This window comes from Saimiri boliviensis, chromosome 8 (assembly GCF_048565385.1).
Source record: "Saimiri boliviensis isolate mSaiBol1 chromosome 8, mSaiBol1.pri, whole genome shotgun sequence".
NCBI classification, from domain to species: Eukaryota; Metazoa; Chordata; class Mammalia; order Primates; family Cebidae; genus Saimiri; species Saimiri boliviensis.
Genome location: NC_133456.1, coordinates 26,019,930 through 26,029,232, shown reverse-complemented (window position 1 = coordinate 26,029,232; position 9,303 = coordinate 26,019,930). Strand labels below are relative to the sequence as shown.

Below are 9,303 nucleotides of genomic sequence, written 5' to 3'. Positions count from 1 at the left end.
TAATTTTATTGAATAAGGGAATAAAGGAACAAATAAATGAAACAAGTGATTTTCCAGAAGGTCACACAAACAGGGACAAAAATCCAGCGTTCTAAGCCCTCGCTCCATCTCTGAATCTATTCATACCACCCTCTGGGTGAGCCTAGCTAACTTTAAAATGGATATTTGGATGTTGGAATGAATAGAGCAGTGTGCCTGACTTAAGTAATATCTACATTTTAATTAGAGATGTGGAAAAGATGGAGATGATGAAGCTCTCCTGTCATCCAGAAGCCTTGACTATTCCGTGTGGTTCTCCTGTCATCCAGAAGACTTGACTATTCCGTGTGGTTCTCCTGTCATCCAGAAGCCTTGACTATTCCGTGTGGTTGGTTTGATTTCTAATGCGCATCTGCTCCATCTCACCGATTGCTTTGCGCAATATGCGGTTCACGTTACAGAGTCAACAATTCTTTATCATCTGTGTGGTAAGTCACCCTTTGCTGTTCCTTCCTAGTAATTGTTTAATCTGGGCTCCCCTGCCCCATTTTTTTGGCTGCCTACTCTCCCTGCTCCTGTCAGTCAGGTTGTACTCAGGAATGCAAATGCTCAGAAAAAGTCCAGAGCCAATTATAATTAATTAGGTGTTTTATCTGCTGCTTTGTGTTATCTGTGCCCTCTATGGACACACAGCATAGGCTGGTTGAACAACCACCCCTGGACTGGGGAGTGTTCTACGATTCACACACAGCTCCCTATTGTCTGTGCTAATGGAGGTAAAGGGTGGCATGGATGTACAACAGAGGCATTTAAAAGTCAAGGTATAGTTCACACCCATTTTCATTGTACATTTTAGTGTTTACAACTTTATATACCAGTGCAACCATCACAACAACCAAGGCAGAGCATACTTGCAACATCACAAAAAGTTTTCTTGTGCCATCTCTGCCAATCTGCCCCTATCTTGGCCCCTAGCAACTACCAGTCTGCTTTCTGTCACTATAGACTAGATTTTTCTTTTCTAGGGTGTCACATAAATTGAACCATTGAGAATGTATTCACAAAAGTTATTTTTACTTGACTTTGGAATGGTTTCTCCAATTTCCTTCCCAGTGATGTCTGGTTCAGGCTGATATTAAAATGTGTTCACATTCCCTATATCCACCCTGATTTAACAGGGTGAGCAGAGCTGGGACATGGAAGAAACGTGAGAGGCAAGACATGGAGCCTGGGGAGCATAATTATTGGCAATGAGAAGAATGTTGGCTCTCACCAGTGTCTGTAGAGTATGACAAAGTGTGTGTGCCCATATTGTGCCCTGAACCGATTTTCAAGGTCGTTCAATACAGAGTCTTCTAAATTTAACTGCCCAGGAATTGTGTGTGCTTTGCCTTGAATGGACATTTGGAAACTCCAGACTCTAGCCAGCCCCTCTCAGCCACGGAGTCATTGCTCCCTCTGGTGTAAACACAGAGATTTGTCACCCTGTGTCATGAGGCATTCCCACCCACCAGGACCCTCCCTAGACTGAAAGGAGTCAAGGGCAGGCAAGAAAGCTTCAGGTTTCCTCTGGCTGCTGTTAGGCTCATGGGTCAGAGGCTGAGTTTGTGAACACAGAGGAACACCAAGAGATCAACTGCTTGAGAGAGGACAGAACAGAGAGAAGGGAAACCCCACAGTCGGAACTACCTAGACATGCAAGATAGACAGGTGAGGGAGCAGAGGCACAGCCTGAAAAACAAAGCAAGAAGCAATTGAGGGATGGGTTTTTTCTCCATTTATGAGACATCCTAAAAATTTACTCCTCTGCCCAAAATAGATTCAGATCCAGGATATGAGAATCCTTGAGAAGTGAATTTTAACATGGAAATACTGATAGATCTTTTAAACGACTTATACACCTCCAGGTGCTGCCGGACCTGCTTAATCCCTTTAAACCTCCAGTAACTCCAACCATGGTGTTTAAAGTGTCATAAATCTGCAGAAGCTTAAAATAGGGAAATATAAATCATGTTCAGGAGCACAGGAGTAGGGACAGGAGATGGGCACCCCAATGTCATTTAAAACCACACACAGCCGGGCGCGGTGGCTCAAGCCTGTAATCCCAGCACTTTGGGAGGCCGAGGCGGGTGGATCACGAGGTCAAGAGATCGAGACCATCCTGGTCAACATGGTGAAACCCCGTCTCTATTAAAAAGTGCAAAAAATTAGCTGGGCATGGTGGCACATGCCTGTAATCCCAGCTACTCAGGAGGCTGAGGCAGGAGAATTGCCTGAGCCCAGGAGGCGGAGGTTGCGGTGAGCCGAGATCGCGCCATTGCACTCCAGCCTGGGTAACAAGGGCGAAACTCCGTCTCAAAAACAAAAACAAAAACAAAAACAAAAACAAAAACAAAAACAAAAAAAAAACCCACACACAAAGCAGGAGTTGCAATTCTCATCTCTGATAAAATAGACTTTAAACCAACAAAGCCCAAAAGAGACAAAGAAGGACATTACATAATGGTAAGAGGATCAATGGAACAAGAAGAGCTAACAATCCTAAATATATATGAACCCTATAAAGAAGCACACAGATACATAAAGCAAGTTCTTAATGACTTACAAAGAGACTTAGACTCCCACATAATAATAGTGGGAGACTTGAACACCCCATTGTCAATATTAGACAGATCAACCACACACAAAACTAACGAGGATATCCAGGACTTGAACTCAAGCCTGGACCAAGCAAACCTAAGAGACATTTACAGAACTCTCCAACCCAAATCCACAGAATATACATTCTTCTCAGCACCACATCATACCTACTCTAAAACTGACCACATAATTGGAAGTAAATCACTCCTCAGCAAATGCAAAAGAATGGAAACCATAACAAACAGTCTCTCAGACCACAGTGCAATCAAGTTAGAACTCAGAATTCAGAAACTAACTCAGAACCTCACAGCTTCATGGAAACTGAACAACTGGCTCTTGAATGTTGACTGGATAAACAATGAAATGTAGGCAGAAATAAAGATGTTCTTCGAAACCAACAAGAACGAAGACACAACGTACCAGAATTTCTGGGACACATTTAAAGCAGTGTCTAGAGGAAAATATATAGCAATAAATGCCCATATAAGAAGCAAAGAAAGATCTAAAATTGACATCTTATCGTCAAAATTGAAAGAGCTAGAGGAGCAAGATAAAAAAAACTCAAAACCTAGCAGAAGACAAGAAACAATTAAGATCAGAGCAGAAATGAAGGAGATAGAGACAGAAAAAACGCTTCAAAAAATCAATAAATCCAGGAGATGGTTTTTCAAAAAGATCAACAAAATAGACAGACCACTAGCCAGATTAATACAAAAGAAAAGAGAATAATAAAATAGATGCAATAAAAAATGATAAAAAGAGGACATCACCACAGATTCCACAGAAATACAAACCATCATCAGAGATTATTACAAACAACTCCATGCACATAAACTAGTAAACCTGGAAGAAATGGATAAATTCCTGGACACTTGCATCTTCCCAAGCCTAAACCAGGAAGAAGTTGATACCCAGAACAGACGCACAACAAGACCTAAAGTTGAGACAGCAATTAAGAGCCTACCACGCCAAAAAAGCCCAGGTCGAGACAGGGTCACAGCCGAATTCTACCAGACATACAAAGAGGAGCTGGTACCATTCCTTCTGAAACTATTTCAAGCAATCCAAAAAGAGGGAATCCTTCCCAAATCATTTTATGAGACCAACATCATCCTGATACCAAAACCCGGCAGAGACTCAGCAAGAAAAGAAAACTTCAGGCCAATATCCATGATGAACATAGATGCAAAAATCTTCAATAAAATACTGGCAAGCCGATTGCAACAGCACATCAAAAGGCTTATCCACCATGATCAAGTAGGCTTCATCCCAGGGATGCAAGGCTGGTTCGACATATGCAAGTCTATAAACGTAATTCACCACATAAACAGAACCAAAGACAAAAAACACATGATTATCTCAATTGATGCAGAGAAGGCCTTTGACAAAATTCAACAGCCCTTTATGCTAAAACCCTGAATAATCTAGGTATTGACGGAATGTATCTCAAAATAATAAAAGCTATTTATGACAAACCAACAGCCCATATCATACTGAATGGGCAAAAACTGGAAGCATTCCCTTTGAAATCTGGTACTAGACAAGGATGCCCTCTCTCATCACTCCTATTCAATATAGTATTGGAAGTTCTAGCCAGAGCAATCAGGCAAGAAAGAGAAATAAAGTGTATTCAAATAGGAAAGAGGGAAGTCAAATTGTCTCTATTTGCAGACGACATGATTGTATATTTAGAAGACCCCATCATCTCAGCCCCAAATCTTCTGAAACTGATAAGCAACTTCAGCAAAGTCTCAGGATACAAAATCAATGTGCAAAAATCACAAGCATTCCTATACACCAATAACAGATTTAAAGAGAGCCAAATGAAGAATGAACTGCCATTCACGATTGCTACAAAGAGAATAAAATACCTAGAAATACAGCTAACAAGGAATGTAAAGAACCTCTTCAAGGAGAACTACAAGCCACTGCTCAATGAAATAAGAGAGGACACAAACAGATGGAGAAACATCCCATGTTCATGGTTAGGAAGAATCAGGATCGTGAACATGGCCATACTGACCAAACTAATTTACAAATTCAATGCTATGCTCATCAAGCTACCAATGACTTTCTTCACAGAACTGGAAAAAAACACCTTAAACTTCATATGGAACCAAAAGAGAGCCCGTATAGCCAAGTCAATTCTAATAAAAAAGAACAAAGTGGGAGGCATCACACTACTGGACTTCAAACTATACTACAAGTCTACAATAATCAAAACAGCATGGTACTGGTACCAAAACAGAGATATAGACCAATGGAACAGAACAGAGGCCTTGGAGGCAACACCACACATCTACAACCATCTGATCTTTGACAAACCTGACAAAAACAAGCAATGGGGAAAGGATTTCCTGCTTAATAAATGATGTTGGGAAAACTGAATAGCCATGTGCAGAAAGCAGAACCTGGACCCCTTCCTGATACCTTACACTAAAATTAACTTCAGATGGATTAAAGACTTAAACATCAGACCTAACACCATAAAAACCCTAGAAGAAAATCTAGGCAAAACCATTCAGGACATAAGCATAGGCAAGGACTTCATGACCAAAACACCAAAAGCACTGGCAACAAAAGCCAAAATAGACAAATGGGACCTAATCAAACTCCACAGCTTATGCACAGCAAAAGAAACAGTCATTAGAGTGAATCGGCAACCAGCAGAATGGGAAAAAATTTTTGCAATCTACCCATGTGAGAAAGGGCTGATAACCAGAATCTACAAAGAATTAAAACAGATTTACAAGAAAAAAACCAAACTAACCCATTCAAAAGTGGGTGAAGGACATGAACAGACACTTTTCAAAAGAAGACATACATGAGGCCAACAAACAAATGAAAAAATGCTCATCATCACTGGTCATTAGAGAAATGCAAATCAAAACTACATTGATATACCATCTTACATCAGTTAGAATGGTGATCATTAGAAAAATCTGGAGACAACAAATGCTGGAGAGGATGCAGAGAAATAGAAACAATTTTACACTGTTGGTGGGAGTGTAAATTAGTTCAACCATTGTAGAAGACAGTGTGGTGATTCCTCAAGGACCTAGAAGTAGAAATTCCATTGACCCATCAATCCCATTACTGGATATATATCCAAAGGATTATAAATCGTTCTACAATAAGGACACATGCACACGAATGTTCACTGCAGCACTATTTACAATAGCAAAGACCTGGATCCAACCCAAATGCCCATCAATGATAGACTGGACAGGGAAAATGTGGCACATATACACCATGGAATACTATGCAGCCATAAAAACCGATGAGTTCACGTCCTTTGTAGGGACATGGATGAACCTGGAAACCATCATTCTCAGCAAACTGACACAAGAACAGAAAATCAAACACCACATGTTCTCATTCATAGATGGGTGTTGAACAAAGAGAAAACACATGGACACAGGGAGGAGAGCATCATATACTGGGGTCTGTCAGGGGAAATAGGGGAGGGACAGTGGGGGGTGGAGAGTTGGGGAGAGATAGCATGGGAAGAAATGCCGCTATAGGTGATGGGGAGGAAGGCAGCAAATCACACTGCCATGTGTGTACCTATGCAACAATCTTGCATGCTCTTCACATGTACCCCAGAACCCAAAATGCAATTAAAAAATATGTTGAACTAAGTGAAATGAAAATACAACACCAGAATGTGTGGGATGCAACAAAACCATTACTTAGAGAAAAAATTATAGCATTCAGTGCATGTATTAGAAACAAAGAACAATATAAAAATGATAATCCAAGTTTGAACTTAGAAAAAGAAGAGTAAGGTTTAGATTCCACTCATATCGTGGCGCTTGGGGGAAGAAGTTGGTGTTCCACGAGACCCTGATACTGAAGATGCAGTCTGGGTAACTACTAGTTCTTTCCTACTGATCTTCCACCCTGCCCCCATGCCCGCCTTTTCCCTCTTTCCCCTGCAGGCCCGGGTGAAGGAGTACTTCCTGGCAACTATGGGAACTATGGCTATTGCTAATAGTGGACAGAGAGACTGGGAAGAAGAAAATGAGCGACTCACTGAAAGTCTGAGAAGCAAAGCAGCTACTATAAAATCTCTTTCCATACAAATAGGCCATAAAGTTGAAACCCAAAATAAATTATTAGCTGAAATGGATTCACAATTTGATTCTATGACTGGATTACTAAGTAAAACTATAGCCAAACTGAAGAGTTTATCCAGAAGGAGCCAAACAAAGCCACTGTGCTATATGATGCTATTTTTCTTATTTGTTTTTTTTTTTTTTTGCGTCATTTATTGGATTATTAAATTGAGGTGATGTAAGTAATTGTGAATTTGGAGTTTGTGCTAACTTAATGGCTTGGAGTACCACTTTGATAAAAATCAGCATCAAAATATTCTTGGTTTTCAAATACTATGGACTTTTCCATTGAAAATTGCTGAATTTTGCTTGTTTTATAAATCATATTAGATAATTTTTTTAAAAAAAGTAAATTAAATCCAAAGTAAGGAAAAGAAAATTGTTACAGACGGCATGTTTCTGTTTCTCCAAAGTACCCAATGTGATGATAGTTGGTAGTGGAAGCTTTGGAAGGTAATTAGCATAAGGATGGAGCCCTCATGAGTGAGATTAGTGCCCTTGCAAGAAGAGGCCAGAGAACTAGCTTTCTTTCTACCATGTGAGGGCACAGCAAGAAGACAGCTGTACATAAACCAAGAAGAGGGCTCTTGCTAGAACCCAACCATGCTGGCACCCTAATCTCAGACTTCCACCCTCCAGGACTGTGAGAAGTCAATGCTTGTTGTTTAAGACACCCAGTTTGTAGTATTTCATTATATTAAGTTGGTGCAAAAGTAATAGCATTTTTACACCAACCTAATAGCAACCAAGATGACTAAGACAAAAATAATAAAATTTATAGAAGAAACCAATGAAATTTTTAAAAAGTAAAGTCAATAGAGTAAATCAATGAAACAAAAGATGTTTCTTTGGAAAGATCAATAGTCCTCTAGTCAGACTAGAACAGAAAACAGACAATTTATAATATCAGAAATGAAAGAGGGGACATCACCACAAATCCCATGGACATTAAAGGAATAACAAAGGAATACTACAAACAACCTAATATCTACAAATTTGATGACCTAAAAAAAAAAAAATCTGATGACCTAGAGGAAATTCACCAATTTCTTGGAAAACACAAACTGCCCAAACTCACACAACAATAGACAGAACATCTCAGTAGGCCTATATCTATTACATGGGATGAATCAATAACTAATAACCTTTCAAACAGAAAGCACCATGTCCAAATGGATCCATTCATAAATTCTACCAATCATTTAAGGAAGAAATTATATCAATTCTCTAAAATATATTTCAGAAGATCGAAGCAGAGGGAACATTTTCTAACTCACTCTATGAGGCTAGAATTACTCTATTACCAAAACCAGACAAAAATATTGAAGGGGAAAAAACTACAAAACAATACCTCTCATGAATATATGTCTTACTTTGCTAGAGCTACCATAACAAAGAAACACAGACTAGATGGTTTCAACAATAGAAATGTATTTTCTCACAGATCTGGAGGCTAGCAGTTCTGAGATTAAGGTGACGGCAAGGCCAGTTTCTTCCATGACCTCTCTACATCTCCTTGGCTTCAGGATGACCACGTTCTTCCTGTGTCTTCACATGGTCTTCAGGCTTTGTCCTAATTTCTTCTTATGAGGACATGAGTCATACTGGATTAAGGCAAATCCTAATAATCTCATTTTAACTTAATTTCCTCTTTAAAGTTTTCATCTTTAAACACGGTCACACTTTGAGGTACTTGGGATTATAACTCCAACATACAAGTTTGGGAGAGGAAACTCAGTTTAGCCCCTAATAACATAAAGGCAAATTTTTCTATGAAATATTAGCAAATATAATTCAACAATGTAAAAAAATTGTTAGACACAATGACCAAGGTATGCAAATTATGCAAATATTCAAGGCTGATTTAACATTCAAAACTCATTTAATGTAACCCATCACTTCAACCTAAAGAAGAAAAATCACATGATTATATCAATAGATCCAGAACTGCACTTAACAAAACTAACGCCCATTCATAATAAAAGCACTCAGCAAACTAGGAATAAAAGGGAACTTACTCGAAAAAGACTGTCTATTTTTTTAAATTGCAGCTACCACCATACCTAATATTGAGAAACTGGAAGCTTTTCTGCTAAGATCAGGAACAACAGTATCTCATCTCAACTTGTTTTCCACATGATATCGGAAGTTCTAGCTAGTGCAATAAGACAAAAAAATGATTAAAGGTATAGAGATTGGGAAGGAAAAAATAAAACTGTTTTAACACATTACAAGACTGTCTATGTAGAAATGAAAACTATATCTACTTTATTGACTGGTTTGCTCTTAGCCGTATTATTGTATCCTCACATGGTGAAGGGAGCAGAGACCTACAGCAAGTTCTCCTGTCTTCTCTTATAAAAGCATTAATACCATTCATGAAGTCTCCATTCTCATGATCTAATTACCTCCTAAAGACCATGACCCCTAATACCATCACATTGAAAGGTAGGATTTCAAGATATAAATTTTGGGAGAACAAAACATTCAGTCCACAAAATTATATGACCTAGAAGTTATATTCCTCGGTATTTACTAAAATGAATTGAAAACCTACATACATATA

General features: G+C 38.9%; 1 pseudogene; it reads left to right on the top strand.

Moving 5' to 3' along the window:
* Window positions 1–422: 422 nt before the first annotated feature.
* On the top strand, window positions 423–6,914 carry LOC101028283 (BET1 homolog pseudogene; annotated as a pseudogene).
* Window positions 6,915–9,303: the final 2,389 nt, after the last annotated feature.